The following is a 19,945-nucleotide window of genomic DNA, read 5'->3' as shown; positions in this document are numbered from 1 at the left end:
CCTCGGACACTGTCCTGCAGCGATGTCCTGGGGCTGTGATTATTGACCGTCAACCACCACAACCATCTCCCTTTGTGCTAGGTGTGACTCTCGCCAGTGTAGAGTTTTCCCCCTGATTCTCATTGACTTCAGTTGTACTAGGGCTCCTTGATCCCACACTCGATCAAATGCTGCCTTGATGTCAAGGGCTGTCACTCTCACCTCACCTCTGGAATTCAGCTCTTTTTTCTATGTTTGGACCAAGGGTGTATGAGGTCTGGAGCCGAGTGGTCCTGGCGGAACACAAACTGAGCATCAGTGAGCAGGTCATTGGTGAGTAAGTAATGCTTGAGAGTACTGTTGACGACACCCTCCATCACTTTGCTGATGATTGAGGGTAGATTAAACATAGAAACATAGAAACATAGAAAATAGGTACAGGAGTAGGCCATTCGGCCCTTCGAGCCTGCACCGCCATTCAATGAGTTCATGGCTGAACATGCAACTTCAGTACCCCATTCCTGCTTTCTCGCCATACCCCTTGATCCCCCTAGTATTAAGGACTACATTTAACTGCTTTTTGAATATATTTAGTGAATTGGCCTCAACAACTTTCTGTGGTAGAGAATTCCACAGGTTCACCACTCTCTGGGTGAAGATGTTTTTCCTCATCTCGGTCCTAAATGGCTTACCCCTTATCCTTAGACTGTGACCCCTGGTTCTGGACTTCCCCAACATTGGGAACATTCTTCCTGCATCTAACCTGTCTAAATCCATCAGAATTTTAAACGTTTCTATGAGGTCCCCTCTCATTCTTCTGAACTCCAATGAATACAAGCCCAGTTGATCCAGTCTTTCTTGATATGCCAGTCCCGTCATCCCGGGAATCCCTCTGGTGAACCTTCGCTGCACTCCCTCAATAGCAAGAATGTCCTTCCTCAAGTTAGGAGACCAAAACTGTACACAATACTCCAGGTGTGGCCTCACCAAGGCCCTGTACAACTGTAGTAACACCTCCCTGCCCCTGTACTCAAATCCCCTCGCTCTGAAGGCCAACATGCCATTTGCTTTCTTAACCGCCTGCTGTACGTGCATGCCAACCTTCAATGACTGATGTACCATGACACCCAGGTCTCGTCGCATCTCCCCTTTTCTTAATCTGTCACCATTCAGATAATAGTCTGTCTCTCTGTTTTTACCACCCAAGTGGATAACCTCACATAATGCAGCAGTAATTGGCCGGATTGCATTTGTCTTGCTTTTTGTGGACAGGATATTCCTCGACAGTTTTCTACATTGCCAATGTTGTAGCTGGCTTGGAACAGCTTGGCTGGAGACGCAGCTAGTTCTGGAGCACAAGTCTTCAGCACAACAGCCGGTATGTTGTTGTGATCCATCGACTTGGCTGTATCCAGTGCATTCAGCCGTTTCTTGATATCATGTGGAGCGGGTCGATTGGCCTGGGTGTGCTGGTGCTGTGTCTGTAGCTGGTGCCGAGTGCTCCGTCCGGTTTTATTCTTATTATTGTTGTTCGTAGCGGTTGTGTGCAACTGAGTGGCTTGTTCGGCCATTTCAGAGGGCAGTTAAGAGTCAACCACGCTGTGGGTTTGGGGTTACGTAGAGGCCAGACTGGGTAAGGGCATCGGTTAACCAGATGAGTTTTTACGACAATCCGGTAGTTTCATATTCACCAAATATCTAGATTAGCATTTTATTCCAGATTTATTTAATTAAATTATTTTCAATGCCCCATCTAGTTCAGTGATGTCCTTACCCGGTCTGGCCTCTACATGACTCCAAACCCACAGTGTGGTTGACTCTTAACTGCCCTCTGAAATGTCCGAACAAGCCACTCAGTTGTACACAACCGCTACGAACAGCAATAATAAAAATAAAACCGAACGGAGCACTCGACACCAGCTACGGACACGCTGTGGTGGGATTATGAACTCGGTTCTTTGGATAATTTGTCCAGGCATCTGGATTACTAGTCCAGTGATGTTACAACTACGCTACCATTCCCCAACCCTCAGTGAATCCATTGTGGACATACAGTGACTGATGTACATGGGTATTCCTGGGCCCAGCTCTCAGTACATCCATTGTGTACACACAGTGAGTGATGTACAGGGATCATCCCGTGCCTAGCTCTCAGTACATCTATTGTGTACACACAGTGACCGTAAGTAAAAGTCGGAAATGACAATGGTATTCTAAATCATGAACTCATTTTCCTCCGGTTTATTTCGGTATTTTCAAACTCTGCCCAAGATATTACAGTGTCTAACAGGTTTCACCTTTAAATTGTTACAAGCCCAAGGCACTTTACACAGAAGAGGAATGGGTGGCAAACAATGGCAGAGAGGTCAGGAGAGGTGACTGAAGGTCGGAAGCATGATTGATGAGGAGTTTTTCATAATGGAGCTGAGATGCAGAGAGCTGGAGGGGTTTAGGGAGGGAGTTCCAGGGAGAGTAGCTGAGCAGACAGATGTTTTTGCCATTAATAGTTGGATGAAGGGAGGGAAGGAGTGCAATAAGGCCCAGAGCCAGAGGACCGAATGGTGGAGGAAGGGAGGCAGCAATGGAGGTGCCTACAGAAGTCGGGGAAACAAGAAGGACCGCGAAGACTGGGTCAGCAGCTTTACTGCACCGAGTGGTAGCACTACCCCTGGGTTAGAAAGGGGGAATGACCAGGGTCCTGCTCTGATCACTGTGCAATGTGTGGGGGTTGACTATGCCCGGTTTAGAGAGGGGGATGGCAGGGGTCCTGCTCCAATCACTGTGCACTATGTAGTAGTGATCTCCCACTGGTTTAGGAGGGAGGTGGTCAAGAGTCCTGCATCGACGAGTATGCAGGCCAAAAGGTGCAATGTGATGTTATTTTTCAATTTGGGGAAATACCTCTTGATCACCACACGATTGAAATGATATATTTACCCTTTTGCACTAGGAAATTGCAGGTATAAACCTTGGCTTTATAAAGGAGATAATCATGTATTATATAGCACAGAAGTACCGCATTAGCATTAAACAATATCTACAATTGCTGCACGATTTATAATTCCTTTAACAATATTAAGAAAAGATTCAGATTCCCAAAATACAATCCCCTACCTGCAATAAAAGTTGTATCCCAGATTAACCGCTGACTAAAAGTGTTACTCATGGGAGGCTCAGACTTGCTGAGATCTTCAAAATATCTCAATGCCCCCGGGTTGTGGAGTCACACCTAGTCTGGAGCCAGGTTATGGAGATCTTCAGCTGGTCTGGAGGCAGGTTATGGAGATCTTCAGCTGGGCTGGAGCCAGGTTATGGAGACCTTCAGCTGGTCTGGGGCCAGGTTATGGAGACCTTCAGCTGGTCTGGAGCCAGGTTATGGAGATCTTCAGCTAGTCTGGGGCCAGGTTATGGAGATCTTCAGCTAGTCTGGCGCCAGGTTGTGCAAGTTCCTGTGCTGATCTGTTCTTGTTACAACCACGAGGTGTAACTCAACGACCCCTTGTTACGTCAGCCCTTCTGGAGCCAGTTTCACCCATTGATATAAAACTGTTGTATATTTTACTTATTTTTGTACTGCTAAACCCTGGGTGTGTGTGAACAGTGCAGTGTGACTCCGGGATCCCGCTACTCCGGTTTGCTGATGGTGACCAGCACTGCTGGAATGTGTAACCTGGACCCTGGATTCACAAAGAGCAGCAGAGCCTCTTCCGGGGAATGACCACGAGTGAAGAGTTCCAGATTGAAGAGCTGATGTGAGTGGCCAGGAGCTCACATTGGGACCTCTGCACCCTGCACAGTAACTGTTGTGTATGCAACAATTCAATAGACTGAATATTGTAAACTCCAAACAGGTACAAACCTGGTTCTACTTTATTAGGGCCCAAAGTGATTACATTACAAGATGGCTGGCCTTTTGTACCTGGGCCGCACACACGTGCGCACAGCCCAATGACCTCCTACAGTGGCGCCACCTGGTGGCGAGCAAACCCAAGCATATATACAAGACAATATCCCCTTTTAAGATATTACTAACGGTCTTTTTACAAATTGAGAGAGTCCGGGGCTTTCTAATCCTGAGTTGAATGTCTCAGTTCAACTCCAGCCTTAGGTGAGCGTTTTGAGTCTGTTATGACCGGGGGTTGGCAAGCCGACCTGATGGGAATAGCAATGACCAAGTCAGGGATTGGAAGTCCAGATTCATTGCCCGTGTCAGTGATTGAAAGTTCAGATTCATTGATAACAGTGGAGTCCTCTGATGACTGAGGGTAGGTTGGTAGGTCACTGTTCATGTCTTCCTCAGACTGTTCGGCTTTATCCGTGTGCCACAGCTTTATCTGATCGACATGTTTTCTGCATGTCTGCCCATTCTTGAGCTTAATGATAAACACTCTGTTACCCTGCTTGGCCATAACAGTACCGGTAATCCATTTGGGATCTTGATCATAATTCAGTACACACACAGGATCATTGATAGAAATTCGCATGACACAGCAGTGCGATCATGATACCCTTGCTTACTTGACGTCTATATTCAACATGATTATTCAAGTCAGGGTGGACAAGAGAGAGCCTGGTCTTGAGACCTCTATTCATCAAAAGTTCAGCAGTGGAGAACCCGGTAAGGAAATGGGGTCTTGTCCTGCAACTAAGTAATAAGCGTGACAAGCGAATTTGCAGTGAACCTTGAGTTACACGTTTGATGGTTTGGACCGCATGCTCTGCTTATCCATTGGATGCGGGTTTGAATGCTGCTGACCTCACATAGAAACATAGAAACATAGAAAATAGATGCAGGAATAGGCCATTGGGCCTTTGAGCCTGCACCGCCATTCAATAAGATCATGGCTGATCATTCCCTCAGTACGCCTTTCTTGCTTTCTCTCCATACCCCTTGATCACTTCAGCCGTAAGAGACATACCTAACTCCCTCTTGAATATATCCAATGAACTGGCATCAACAACACTCTGTGGCAGGGAATTCCACAGGTTAACAACTCTCTGAGTGAAGAGGTTTCTCCTCATCTCAGTCCTAAATGGCCTACCCCTTATCCGAAGACTATGTCCTCTGGTTCTGGACTTCCCCAACATCAGGAACATTCTTCCAGCATCTAACCGGTCCAGTCCCGTCAGAATTTTAGATGTTTCTATGAGATCCCCTCTAATTCTTCTAAACTCCAGTGAATAAAGGCCCAGTCGATCCAGTCTCACCTCATATGACAGTCCAGCCGTCCCTGGAATCAGTCTGGTGAACCTTCGCTGCACTCCCTCAATAGCAAGAACGTCTTTCCTCAGATTAGGAGACCAAAACTGAGCACAATATTCCAGGTGAGACCTCACTAAGGCCCTGTACAAATGCAGTGAGACCTGCCTGCTCCTATACTCAAATCCCCCAGCTATGAAGACCAACATTTGCCTTCTTCACCGCCTGCTGTACCTGCATGCCAACTTTCAATGACTGATGAACCATGACCCCCAGGTCTCGTTGCACCTCCCCTTTTCCTAATCTGCCGCCATTCAGATAATATTCTGCCTTCGTGTGTTTATCCCCAAAATGGATAACCTCACATTTATCCACATACTGCATCTGCCATGCATTTGCCCACTCACCTCACCTGTCCAAGTAACCCTGCAGCCTCTTGGCATCCTCCTCACAGCTCACACTGCCACCCAGTTTAGTGTCATCTGCAAACTTGGAGAGATTACACTCAATTCCTTCATCTAAATCGTTAATCTATATTGTAAAGAGCTGGGTCCCAGCACTGAACCCTGCGGCACTCCACTAGTCATTGCCTGCCATTCTGAAAAGGACCCATTTATCCTGACTCTCTGCTTCCTGTCTGCCAACTAGTTCCTTATCCACATCAGTACATTAGCCCCAATACCATGCGCTTTGATTTTGCAACCAATCTCTTGTGCGGGACCTTGTCAAAGGCCTTTTGAAAGTCTAAATGCACCACATCCACTGGTTGTCCCTTGTCCACTCTGCTAGTTACATGCTCAAAAAATTCCAGAAGATTCGTCAAGCATGATTTCCCTTTCATAAATCCATGCTGATTTGGACCGATCCTGTCACTGCTTTCTAAATGCGCTGCTATTTCGTCCTTAATGATTGATTCCAGCATTTTCCCCACTACTGTTGTTAGGTATAATTACTCGTTTTCTATCTCCCTCCCTTTTTAAAAAGTGGTTTTACATTAGCTACCCTCCAGTCCATAGGAACTGATTCAGAATCGATAGACTGTGGAAAATGACCACCAATGCATCCACTATTTCTAGGGCCACATCCTTATGTACTCTGGGATGCAGACTATCAGGCCGCAGGGATTTATCAGCCTTCAATCCCATCAATTTCCCTAACACAATTTCCCGCATAATAATGATATCCTTCACTTCCTCCTTCTCACTAGACCCATTGACCCCTACTACGTTCGGAAGTTTATTTGTGTCTTCCTTCGTGGAGACAGAACCGAAGTATTTGTTCAATTGGTCTGCTATTTCTTTGTTCCTCATTATAAATTCACCTGAATCCTACTGCAACGGACCTACATTTCTCTTCACTAAACTTTTTCTCTTCACATATTTATAGAATCTTTTGCAGTCAGTTTTTATGTTCTCTGCAAGCTTCCTCTCGTACTCTATTTTTCCCCTCTTAATTAAACCCTTAGACCTCCTCTGTTGAATTCTAAATTTCATCCAGTGCTCAGGTTTGTTGTTTTTGTTCACCAATTTTTATGCCTCTTCCTTGGTTTTAAAACTATCCTTAATTCCCTTGTTAGCCACGGTTGACCCACCTTTTCCGTTTTATTTTTTACTCCAGACAGGGATGTACAATTGCTGAAGTTCATCCATGTGATCTTTAAATGCTTCCATTGCTTATCCACCGTCAACCCTTTAAGTGTCCTTTGACAGTCCATTCTAGCCAATTCACACCTCATACCGTTGATGTTACCTTTCCTTAAGTTCAGAACTCTAGTTTCTGAATTATCTGTGTCACTCTCCATCTTAATAAATAATTCAACCATATTATGGTCACTCTTCGCCAAGGGGCCTCGCACAACATGATTATTAATTAGTCCCTTCTCGTTACACATCACCCAGTCTAGGATGGCCAGCTCTCCAATTGGTTCCTCGACATATTGGTCTAGAAAACCATCCGTAATACACTTTAGGAATTCCTCTTCCACCACATTGCTACCAGTTTGGTTAGCCCAATCGATATGTAGATTAAAGTCGCCCATGATAACTGCTGCACCCTTATTGCACACATCCCTTATTTCTTATTTGATGCTGTCCCCAACCTCACTACTACTGTTTGGTGGTCTGTACACAACTCTCACGAGCGTTTTCTGCCCTTTTAGTATTCCGCAGCTCCACGCATACTGATTCCACATTATCCAGGCTAATGTCCCACCTGACTATTGCATTAATTTCCTCTTTAACCAGCAATGCCACCCCACCTCCCTTTCCTCTCTGCCTATCCATCCTAAATGTTGAATACCCCTGGATGTTGAGTTTCCATCCTTGGTCACCCTGGAGCCATGTCTCCGTGATGCCAATTACATCATATCCATTAACTGCTGTCTGCGCAGTTAATTCTTCCACCATATTCCAAATACTCCTCGCATTGAGGCACAGAGCCTTCAGGCTTGTCTTTTTAACACACTTTGCCACTTTAGAATTTTGTTGTAATGTGGCCCTTTTTGTTTTTTGCCTTGGGTTTCTCTGCCTCCACTTTTACTATTCTCCTTTCTAACTTTTGCTCCTGCCTCCATTTTATTTCTCTCTGTCTCCCTACATCGGCTCCCATCCCCCTGCCATGTTAGTTTAACTCCTCCCCAACAGCACTAGCAGACACTCCCCCTAGGACATTGTTTCTGGTCCTGCCTAGGTGTTGACCCTCCGGTTTGTACTGGTCCCACCTCCCCCAGAACCGGTTCCAATGTCCCAGGAATTTGAATCCCTTCCTTCTGCATCAGTTCTCAAGCCACGTATTCATCTGAGCTATCCTGCGATTCCTACTCTGACTAGCACATGGCACTGGTAGCAATCCTGAGATTGCTACTTTTGAGGTCCTACTTTTTAATTTAGCTCGCAGCTCCCTAATTTCGTCTCATAGGACCTCATCCCATTTTTTACCTATATCATTGGTACCTATGTGCACCACGACAACTCGCTGTTCACCCTCCCTTTTCAGAATGTCGTGCACCCGCTCCGAGACATCCTTGACTCTTGCACCAGGGAGGCAACATACCATCCTGGAGTCTCAGTTGCGGCCACAGAAACGCCTATCTATTCCCCTTACAATTGAATCCCCGATCACTATCGCTCTCCCACTCTTTTCCTGCCCTCCTGTGCAGCAGAGCCGTCCATGGTGCCATGAACCTGGCTGCTGCTGCTCCCCCCTGATGAGTCATCCCCTTCAACAGTACCCAAAGTGGTGTATCTGTTTTGCAGGGGGATGACCGCAGAGGGCCCCTGTCCTACCTTCCCTGAACTGCTATTCCTGCTGGTCACCCATTTACTTTCTGGCCGAGTACCCTTTGCCTGCCGTGAGACCAACTCACTAAACATGCTATTCACATCATTCTCAGCATCGTGGATGCTCCAGAGTGAATCCACCTGCAGCTCCAGTGCTGCAATGCGGTCCATCAGGAGCTGGAGGCGGATACACTTCCCACACACGGAGTCATCAGGGACACCGGAAGCGTCCCTGACTTCCCACATTAGTACAGGAGGAGCATAACACATGGCCGAGCTGTCCTGCCATGACTTAACCCTTAGATAAACTTAATTTAGCAACAATAATGCTGAATGTTACTTACTGACATAGAAAAGAAAAAAGAAAGAAAAACTACCACCAATCACTTACCCCCTTGGCTGTGACGTCACCTTTTGATTTCTTTCTATTTCTTTTTTGCTTCATTGCTGCAGCTGAACCAGTCGGCCTTCATAGGCCTCACGAACTCCTGCTCGGCCTCTCTGACGCTGCCGTCGATCCCCGGACTCCCGCTGGGCCTTTATAGGCCTTAGGAATGACTGTTCGGCCTCTCCGACGTTGTTGCCGACCCCCGGACTCCCGCTGGGCCTTTATAGGCCTTAGGAATGACTGCTCGGCCTCTCCGACGCTGCCGCCGATCCCCGTTTGATATCATTGAGTTTCATGAGCTCTTGAAACTCCATACTGGTGAAGTAAGATCCGTTTTCACTGACAATGGTGTCAGGCAGACCATGCATAGCAAACATGACATGAAGGCTCTTAATGGTAGCTGTGGATGTGCTGGATGACATGATTGTACACTCTATCCACTTGGAATAAGCATCCACCACAACGAAAAACATATTTCCCAGGAAGGGACCTGCAAAATCGATGTGGATCCTGGACCATGGTTTGGATGGCCATGACCACAGACTCAGCGGCGATTCTGCTGGTGCTTTACTAAGCTGCATGCAAGTGTTGCACTGATGCACACATGATTCCAGATCAGAGTCAATTCCAGGCCACCATAGATGAGACCTGGCAATGGCTTTCATCATGACATTACCGGGATGCTTGCTATGTAGATCATGCACAAATTTATCTCTGCCTTTCTTGAACATAACAACAAGATTACCCCACAGTATACAATCTGATTGAATGGATAGTTTGTCTTTGCGACAGATGTAAGGTCTGGTCTCCTCACACATTTGCTTGGGTATGGCAGACCAATCACCACGAAGGATACAACGTTTCACAACCGATAATATTGGATCCTGGCTGATCCAGGTCTTAACTTGTTGGGCCATTACAAGGGTTCCTTCACTTTCAAAATCATCCATGATGAACAGTAAGTCTGCCGGTTGTGGTGTTTCAACCTCCGGTGTGGACAACGGGAGATGGCTCAATGCATCAGCACAATTCTCAGTGCCAGGTCTATGGCGAATGACCTAATCATAGGCAGATAATGTCAGCGCCCACCTCTGGATGCGGGATGATGCATTGGTATTGATATCTTTGTTTTCCAAAAACAATGAAATGAATGGCTTGTGATCTGTTTCCTGTTCAAAAGGAAGACCAAACAGATATTGATGCATCTTTTTAACCCCATACACACAGGCCAGTGCTTCTTTCTCGACCATGCCGTAGGCTCTTTTCACCTATGGCAAACGTTTTGAAGCATATGCAACAGGTTGTAATTTTCCCGACTCATTAGTTTGTTGGAGCACGCAACCAACTCCATATGACAAAGCATCACAGGCCAATACTAGATGCTTACACGGGTCACAGTGTAACTTCAATTTGTTTGAGCAAAGTAGATGAGTAGTTTTCTCAAAAGCTTTATCTTGAGATGCACCCCAAACCCAATTGTCACCTTTTCTTGGCAGCATGAGCAGTGGTTCGAATAAGGTGCTCAATCTAGGTAAGAAATTACCAAAGTAATTGAGTAGACCAAGGAACGAATGCAGCTCCATGACATTCTGAGGCTTGGGTGCATTTTTGATGGCCTTAGTTTTCGAATCCATAGGTTTGATACTGTCAGCAGCAATTTTCCTCCCGAGGAATTTGACTTCCGGTGCCATGAAGATGCACTTCGAGCGTTTCAGTCTGAGTCCCACTTTCTCCAGACAATGTAAAACCTCTTCAAGGTTGCTCAGATGTTCAGCGGAGTCATGACCTGTGACCAGTATGTCATCTTGGAACACGAAGGTTCTGGGGACGGATTTCAGTAGACTCTCCACATTGCTCTGAAATATGGCTGCAGCCCAGCGAATTCCAAAATGACACCGGTTGTAGATAAACAGTCCTTTACAAGTGTTGATGCATGAAAGTTTCTTTGACATGTCGACCAGCTCCTGTGTCATGTTGGTTGATGTCAGATCCAGTTTGTGAACAACTTCCCTACGGCTAGTTTTGCAAACAGGTCATCAGCCTTCGGTAATGGGTATTGATCTTGTTTCATAGAAACATAGAAAATAGATGCAGGAGTAGGCCATTCGGCCCTACGAGCCTGCACCACCATTCAATAAGATCATGGCTGATCATTTCCTCAGTACACCTTTCCTGCTTTTTCTCCATACCCCTTGATCCCGTTAGCCATAAGGGCTATATCTAACTCCCTCTGGAATATATCCAGTGAACTGGCATCAACAACTCTCTGCGTTAGGGAATTCCACAGGTTAACAACTGTCTGAGTGAAGAGGTTTCTCCTCATCAAAGTCCTAAATGGCCGACCCCTTATCCAACGACTGTGTCCCCTGCTTCTGGACTTCCCAAACATCGGGAACATTCTTCCCACATATAACCTGTCCAGTCCCATCAGAATCTTATAAGTTTCTATGAAATCCCCTCTCATCCTTCTAAACTCCAGGGCATCAAGGCCCAGTTGATCCAGTGTCTCCTCGTATGTCAGTCCCGCCATCCCGGGAATCAGTCTAGTGATGCTTTGCTGCACTCCATCAATAGCAAAAACATCCTTCCTCAGATTAGGAGACCAAAACTGAACACCATATTCCAGGTGAGACCTCATAAAGGCCATGTACAACTGCAGTAAGACCTCCCAGCTCCTATACTCAAATCCCCTAGCTATGAAGGCCAACATACCATTTGCCTTCTTCGCCGCCTGCTGTACCTGCATACTAACTTTCAATGACTGATGAACCATGACACCCAGGTCTCGTTGCACCTCCTCCTTTCATAATCTGCCACCATTCAGATAATATTCTGCCTTCGTGTTTTTGCCACCAAAGTGGATAACCTCACATTTTTCCACATTATACTGCATCTGCCATGCATTTGCCCACACACCTAACCTGTCCACCTTTTAGCGTCCTCCTCACAGCTCACACCGCCACCCTGTTTAATGTCAGCTGCAAACTTGGAGATGTTATACTCAATTCCTTCATCGAAATCATTAATGCATATTGTAAATAGCTGGGGTCACAACATTGAGCCTTGCACCACAATAGTCACTGCCTGCCATTCTGAAAAGGACCTGTTTATCCAGGCTCTCTGCTTCTTGTCTGCCAACCAGTTCTCTATCCACATCAGTACATTACCCCCAATATCAAGTGCTTTGATTTTGCATGCCAATCTCTTGTGTGGGACTTTGTCAAAACTCTTTTGAAAGTCCAAATACACCACATCCACTGATTCTCCCGTGTACACTCTACTCGTTACATCCTCAAAAAATTCCAGCAGATTTCTGAAGCATGATTTTCCTTTTATAGATCCACACTGACTTGGACCGATCCCATCACTGCTTTCCAAATGCGCTGTTATTTCATCTTTAAGAATTGATTCCAACATTTTCCCCACTACTGATGTCAGGCTAACCGGTCTATAATTACCCGTTTTCTCTCTCCCTCATTTTTTAAACAGTAGTGTTACATTTGCTAGCCTCCAGTCCATAGGAATTGATCCAGAGTCGATAGATTGTTGGAAAATTATCACCAATGCGTCCACTATTTCTATGGCCACTTCCTTAAGTAGTCTGGGATGCAGACTATCAGGCCCCAGGGATTTAATTGGCCTTCAATCCCATCAATTTCCCTAACACAATTTCCCGCCTAATAAGGATATCCTTCAGTTCCTCCTACTCACTAGACCCTCAGTCCCCTAGTATTTCCGGAAGGTTATTTGTGTCTTCATTGTGAAAACAGAACCAAAGTATTTGTTTAACTGGTCCGTCATTTCTTTGTTTCCCATTATAAATTCACCTGAATCTGACTGAAAGGGACCTACATTTGCTTTCACTCATCTTTTTATCTTCACATATCTATAACATAGAAACATAGAAAATAGGTGCAGGAGTAGGCCATTCGGCCCTTCGAGCCTGCACCACAATTCAATAAGATCATGACTGATCATTCCTTCAGTATCCCTTTCATGCTTTCTCTCCATACCCCTTCATCCCTTTAGCTGCATGGGCCATATGTAACTGCCTCTTGAATATATCGAATGAACTGGCATCAACAACTCTCTGCAGCAGGGAATTCCACACCTTAACAACTCTCTGAGTGAACAAGTTTCTCCTCACCCCAGTCCTAAACGGCCTGCCCCTTATCCTAAGTTTGTGTCCCCTGGTTCTGGACTTCCCCAACATTGGGAACATTCTTCACGCATCTAACCTGTCCAGTCCAGTCAGAATCTTTTATGTTTTTATGAGATTCCCTCTCATCCTTCTAAACTCCAGTGTATAAAGGCCCAGTTGATCCAATCTCTCCTCATATGCCAGCCCAACCATCCCTGGAATCAGTCTGGTTAACCTTCGCTGCACTCCCTCAATAGCAAGAACGTCCTTCCTCTGATTAGGAGACCAAAACAACACAATATTCCAGGTGGGGCCTCAGCAAGTCCCTGTGCAACTGCAGCAAGACTTTTCTGCTCCTATACTCAAATCCCCTTGCTATGAAGGCCAACATACCATTTGCCTTCTTCACCGCCTGCTGCACCTGCATGCCAACTTTCAATGACTGATGAACCATGACACCCAGGTCTCGCTGCACCTCCCCTTTTCATAATCTTCCGCCATTCAGATAATATTCTGCCTATGTGTTTTTGCCCCCAAAGTGGAAAACCTCTCATTTATCTACATTATACTGCAGCTGCCACGTATTTGCCCTCTCACCTAAACTGTCCAAGTCACCAAGTCTTAGCTTCGTCCTCACAGCTCACACCACCACTCAGTTTAGTGTCATCTGCAAACTTGGAGATATTACACTTAATTCCTTCATCCAAATCATTAATGTATATGGTAAAGAGCTGGGGTCCCAGCACTGAGCCCTGCGGCACTCCACTAGTCACTGCCTGCCATTCTGAAAAGGACCCATTAATCCCGACTCTCTGCTTCCTGTCTGCCAACCAGTTCTCTATCCACGTCAGTACATTACGCCCAATACCATGTGCTTTGATTTTGCACACCAATCTCCTGTGTGGGACCTTGTCAAAAGCCATTTGAAAGTCCAAATACACATCATCCACTGGTTCTCCCTTGTCCACTCTACTTGCTACTTCTTCAAAAAATTTCAAAAGATTTGTCAAGCATGATTTCCCTTTCATAAATCCATGCTGACTTTGACCAATCCTATCACTGCTCTCCAAATGCACTGCTATTTGATCCTTAATGATTGATTCCAACATTTTTCCCACCACCGATGTCAGGCTAACCGATCTAAAATTACCTGTTTTCTCTCTACCTCCTATTTCAAAAAGTGGTGTTACATTAGCAACCCTCCAGTCCATGGGAACTGATCCAGAGTCGATCGACTGTTGGAAAATTATCACCAATGCATCCACTATTTCTAGGGCCATTCCTTAAGTACTCTGGGATATAGACTATCAGGCCCTGGGGATTTATCGGCCTTCAATCATGTCAATTTCCCTAACACAATTTCCCGCCGAATAAGGATATCCTTCAGTTCCTCCTTCTCACTAGACCTTCAGTCCCCTAGTACATCCGGAAGGTTATTTGTGTCTTCCTTTGTGAAGACAGAATCAAAGTACGTGTTCAATTGGTCTGCCATTTCTTTGTTCCCCATTATAAATTCAACCGAATCCGACTGCAAGGGACCTATGTTTGCCTTCACTAATCTTTTTCTCTTCACATATCTATAGAAGCTTTTGCAGTCAGCTTTTATGTTTCCGGGAAGCTTCCTCTCATACTCTATTTTCCCCCTCTTAATTAAACCCTTGGTCCTCTTCTGTTGAATTCTAAAATTCTCCCAGTCCTCCGGTTTGCTGCTTTATCTTGCTGATTTATATGCCTCTTCCTTGGATTTATCACTATCCTTAATTTCCCTTGTTAGCTACGGTTGAGCCACCTTCCCCGTTTTATTTTTACTCCAGACAGGGATGTACAATTGTTGAAGTTCATCCATGTGATCTTTACAGGTTTGCCATTGTCTACCCACCATCAACCCTTTAAGTATCACTCGCCAGTCTATTCGAGCCGCTTCACAACCAATACCATTGAAGTTACCTTTCCCCAAGTTCAGGACCCTAGTCTCTGAATTAACTGTGTCACTCTACATCTTAATAAAGAATTCAACCATATTATGTTCACTCTTCCCCAAGGGGCCTCGCACAACATGATTGTTAATTAGTCCTTTCTCATTACACATCACCCAGTCTAGGATGGCCAGCCCTCTAGTTGGTTCCTCAACATATTGGTCGAGAAATCCATCCCTAATACACTCCAGGAAATCCTCCTCCACCGCATTGCTGCCAGTTTGGTTAGCCCAGTCAATATGTAGATTGAAGTCGCCCATGATAACTGCTGCACCTTTAATGCACACATCCCTAAATTCTTGTTTAATGCTGTCCCCATCCTCATTACTGCTGTTTGGTGTTCTGTACACAACTCTCACTCGCATTTTCTGCCCTTTGATATTCCGCAGCTCCACGCATACCGATTCCACTTCATCCAAGCTAATGTCCTTCCTTACTATTGCATTAATTTCCTCTTTAGCCAGCACCACCTCCTTTTCTTTCTGTCTATCCTTCCTAACTTTTGAATACCCATGGATGCTGGGTTCCCAACCTTGGTCATCCTGGAGCCATGTCTCCGTGATGCCAATTAATGTGTCCACCTTATTCCAAATACTCCTCGCATTGAGGCACAGAGCCTTCAGGCTTGTTTTTTTTAACACCCTTTGCCCCTTTAGGATTTTGGTGTAATGTGGCCCTTTTTGCTTTTTGCCTTGGTTTCTCTGCCCTATACTTTTACTTTTCTTCTTTCAATCTTTTGCTTATGCCCCTATTCTACTTCCCTCTGTCTACCTGCATAGGTTCCCATCCCCCTGCCATATTATTTTAACCCCTCCCCAACAGCATTAGAAAAATCTGCCCCTAGGACATTGGTTCCAGTCCTGCCCAGGTGCAGACCGTCCGGTTTGTACTGGTCCCACCTCACTCAGAACTGATTGCAATGCCCCAGGAAATTGAATCCTTCCCTTCTGCACCACTCCTCAAGCCACATATTCATCTGAACTATCCTGTGATTCCTACTCTGACAAGCACATGGCATTGGTAGCAATCCTGAGATTGCTACTTTTGAGGTCCTACATTTTAATTTAGCTTCTAGCTCCCTAAATTCGTCTTGTAGGACCTCATCCCATTTTTTACCTATATCGTTGGTACCTATATGCACCACGGCAATTGGCTATTTACCGTCCCCTTTCAAAATGCCCTGCACTCGCTCCGAGTCATCCTTGACGCTTGCACCAGAGAGGCAGCATACCATCCTGGAGTCTTGCTTGCAGCCGCAGAAACATCTATCTATTCTCCTTACAATAGAATCCCCTATTACTATAACTCTCACACTCTTTTTCCTGCCCTCCTGTGCAGCAGATCCACCCACGGTGCCATGGACTTGGCTGCTGCTGCCCTCCCCTGATGAGTCATCCCCCTCAACTGTACCCAAAGCGGTGTATCTGTTTAGCAGGGGGATGACCACAGAGGTCCCCTGCACAACCTTCCTTCCACTGCTCTTCCTGTTGGTCACCCATCACCTATCTGGCTGTGTAACCTTTACCTGCGGCAAGATGAACTCACCAAATGAGCTATGCACAGCAACCTCAGCATCGCGCATTCTCCAGAGTGAATCCACCTGCAGCTCCAGTGCCGCAATGTGGTCTGTCAGGAGCTGCAGCCGGATACACATCCTGCACATGTAGTACAGGAGGAGCATAACATATGTCCGAGCTCTCTTGCCATGACCTAAACCCTAGATTAACTTAAAATTTGGCAACAATAATGCTAAAGTTTACTTACTGATAAAGAAAAGAAAAAGAAAAAACTGCTCACCAATCACCAGTCAATCACTTACCACCTTGGCTGTGACGTCATCTTTGAATTTCTTTCTACTTCTTTTTTGCCTTCTCTGCCTGCTGCAGCTGCACCAGCTGGCCTTTATAGGCTGCTCCGAAATCCCTGAACCTCTTGCTGTGATGTCACACTTCGTTTTCTTTTCCTCCCAGGTCGGGGAGTCAGCACTGGTGGGGAAAACAAGACAAAGCAACACCTCCCGCTCCCACTTGTCAGAACTCTCCCACTTACTAAACTCTTACCTTTGCACTCTGACCTGCCGCTGCACCTCGAAACTCGGTTGATTGTAACCTTGTAGACTTCACAAATCCGAACAGTGCCATCACTTTTCAACATGGGAACAATGGGGTTGGCCCATTCATTAATTTCGGCCGGTGATATGAACCCTTCACGATGGAGTCTGTCCAGTTCGATTTCAATATTCTCCCTCATCATGTACGGAACTGCCCGAGCTTAATGATGGATGAGTCTTGCATCTGAGTCCACATGGATCTGCACCCTGGCTCCCGTGAAATTGCCGATGCCTGGTTCAAACAGCGAGGGGAACTTTCTCACCACTTGAGCACATGGAGTATCCTCCTCTGACGACAATGCTTTGATCTCGTTCCAGTTGCGTTTGATTTTTTCTAACCGGCTCCTGGCGAACAGCGTTGGACCATTGCCTGGAACAATCCATTACACTAAATCATGAACCGCACCTTCATATGACATCTTGATGCACTGCCAATCGCCGCTATGAGTTCTTTAGTGTACGTATGCAACTTGGCATTGACTGGACTTAGTTTAGGCCTCACAGTCTTAATATCCCACAGCCTGTCGAATGTCCTCTGGCTCATTATTGATTGACTCGCACCCATGTCCAATTCCATCGATACCGGCACAATGTTAAGTTTTACATTAATCATTATCGATTGTTTCTTTGTTAGGAATGAATACAGTCCACACACTTCCTCCTCTGGTATCTCGGATTGCATATCTGGATCCACGTTAGATTGGTCATCATCCTCCACGTGGTGTGTCGCAGCACACTTGCTCAGTTGCGGACACATGCACTGGAGATGCCCCACTCCCAATCAACCTTTACAAATATACTGTTTAAACCGACACTGATGATGCCGATGTTTTCCCCCACAACTTCAACACGGTGATATCAGATTTATTCCCATTGGTGGACATCGAAGAGCCACTGGTTTCGTGTATGCAGTCATGTAGGCCCTGCCATATGCAGCTCTGTCAAACGACGATACTATCTTGTTTACAGTGCTTGCCGAATTCCGATTTTTCAATGATATTTGCGTTAAGCTTTTGTCCGTCATCATGCATGATTGGGCAATCGTGATGGCCTTGCTCAAATCCAGCATCTCCGCTGCCAGTAGCTTACGCAGGATCACCTCCTGGTTGATGCTGATTAAAAGAGGTCCCGCAGCCAGCATGTCTGCCAACGCAGTTTTGAACTTACACGGTCCAGCTAGACGTCTTAGTTTGGCAATGAAATCTGATGCATCCTTGCCCTCAGAATGACCGTGCATATAGAATCGATATCTTCACCTGGTTTGAGATGGTCACATACCAGAGTACACAACGTTTCATAGTTCTTGTCCCTTGACTTAAGGGTGAGAGGAGATTCATTATGAGTCCATAGATTTTTGGACTGCAAACCGTGAGGAGGACCACCTAGCGCCAAACTGCATCTGCCTCTTCCTCCATTTTGTTGGCCATGAAGTACTGGTTTAAATGGGCTACAAAGTCTGCTCAATCTTCCCCCTCCACGAATCGCTCCAGAATTCCAATTGTGCTCATTTTTGCATGCAAAGGTTCTTGTTACCTCATCGTCGCCAAATGTTGTGCATGCAATAATTCAATAGACTGAATAGTGTAAACTCCGAACCGGTACAAACCTGAATCTACTTTATTTGGGCCCAAATGATTACATTGCAAGATGGCTGGCCTTTTATACCTGGGCCACACACACACGTGTGCACAGCCCAATGACCATGAACGCTGGCGCCACCTGGTGGCTAGTAATACCAAGCATACATACATGACAGTAACACACGTCCCAGTCCCTGATCACAGCCCAAGAGCTCAGCGCAAGGAACACTTACAGTTCACCAGCCCAACATTCTCAACCCCACCATTTATTCCCAAGCCCCTTTCCCAGTGCTGTTTCCTGCTTTTTCTCGAAGTTACTATGTGAGATGGGAAATATTCACCCAGCAGTGGACGCATTCTCTCCATACTCTTAACACATCAATTTAGGAAACTGCAGTTCGAAATGCCGCAGTTTAAGAGGAGCAGCATTTTTACCCTCATCGCACAATCCAGGAAAGAACTAAGGAAAGAGTTTCTCAGTGAATGTGTCAGTGAAAGTGTAGAAATTGGAGATATCATCAGCATTGTAAAAGGTCACCTGTCCTTCCTCATCGTCCAGGTAAACTCTGAAGGTCCTGCAGTTCACACTCGAGATCAGTGGGACACATGGGCTGTCAGCAGCTCTATATTCAGTCCCATTTCTCAGACACACAGCCCAGTATCCACCTTTAGGCCCCAATGTAATCGCTCCATTTCTATTGGTTGACTCTTTGGCTACATCGATGTCCCACTCAGTCTTGTCCCAGAACCCCACCTCCCAGTAGGGTTTCCCTGATGTGAATCCCTGTGACCCAAGGACACTGCCAGCAGTATCGAATGTCTCCGGGTTATCAGGAAGTTGTAATCCTCTCTCACCGAGTCTCACACTGGTCCGGGCCTCACACAGGATGAGCTTACGATGCACTGTGCTTGGGTCTCGGATCAGTGAGGCAGGGACTGGGGAAATAAAAATGACATCATGTTAAATATTTTAGAGATAAGCAGGTGGACGGACACAGGTTAATTACTAAAACAAAAGCAAAATACTGCGAATGCTGGAATCTGAAAGAAAAAACAGAAAATGCTGGACATCTCAGCAGGTCAGGCAGGATTTAACGAGAGAGAAACAGAGTTAACGTTTCAGGTCTGTGGCCCTTCATCAGAACTGGAAATGTTTCAGATGTAACAGATTCTTAAGGAACCGTGTAAGAGGCCAAGGGCAGATAGATCAGAGTGGGAGTAGAGTGGAGAATTAAAGTGACAGGCGAACAGAAATTCAGGGTCACGCTTACGGGCAGATTAATATCTGATATC

General features: G+C 45.8%; 1 pseudogene; it reads right to left on the bottom strand.

Annotated features, from left to right (window-relative positions):
• The window catches only part of LOC139230220 (class I histocompatibility antigen, F10 alpha chain-like), a 40,623-nt pseudogene extending 39,073 nt beyond the window's left edge, over positions 1-1,550 (bottom strand).
• Positions 1,551-19,945: the final 18,395 nt, after the last annotated feature.

Source organism: Pristiophorus japonicus, chromosome 19, assembly GCF_044704955.1.
Source record: "Pristiophorus japonicus isolate sPriJap1 chromosome 19, sPriJap1.hap1, whole genome shotgun sequence".
NCBI classification, from domain to species: Eukaryota; Metazoa; Chordata; class Chondrichthyes; family Pristiophoridae; genus Pristiophorus; species Pristiophorus japonicus.
This window is presented reverse-complemented; position numbering and strand designations above follow the sequence as displayed.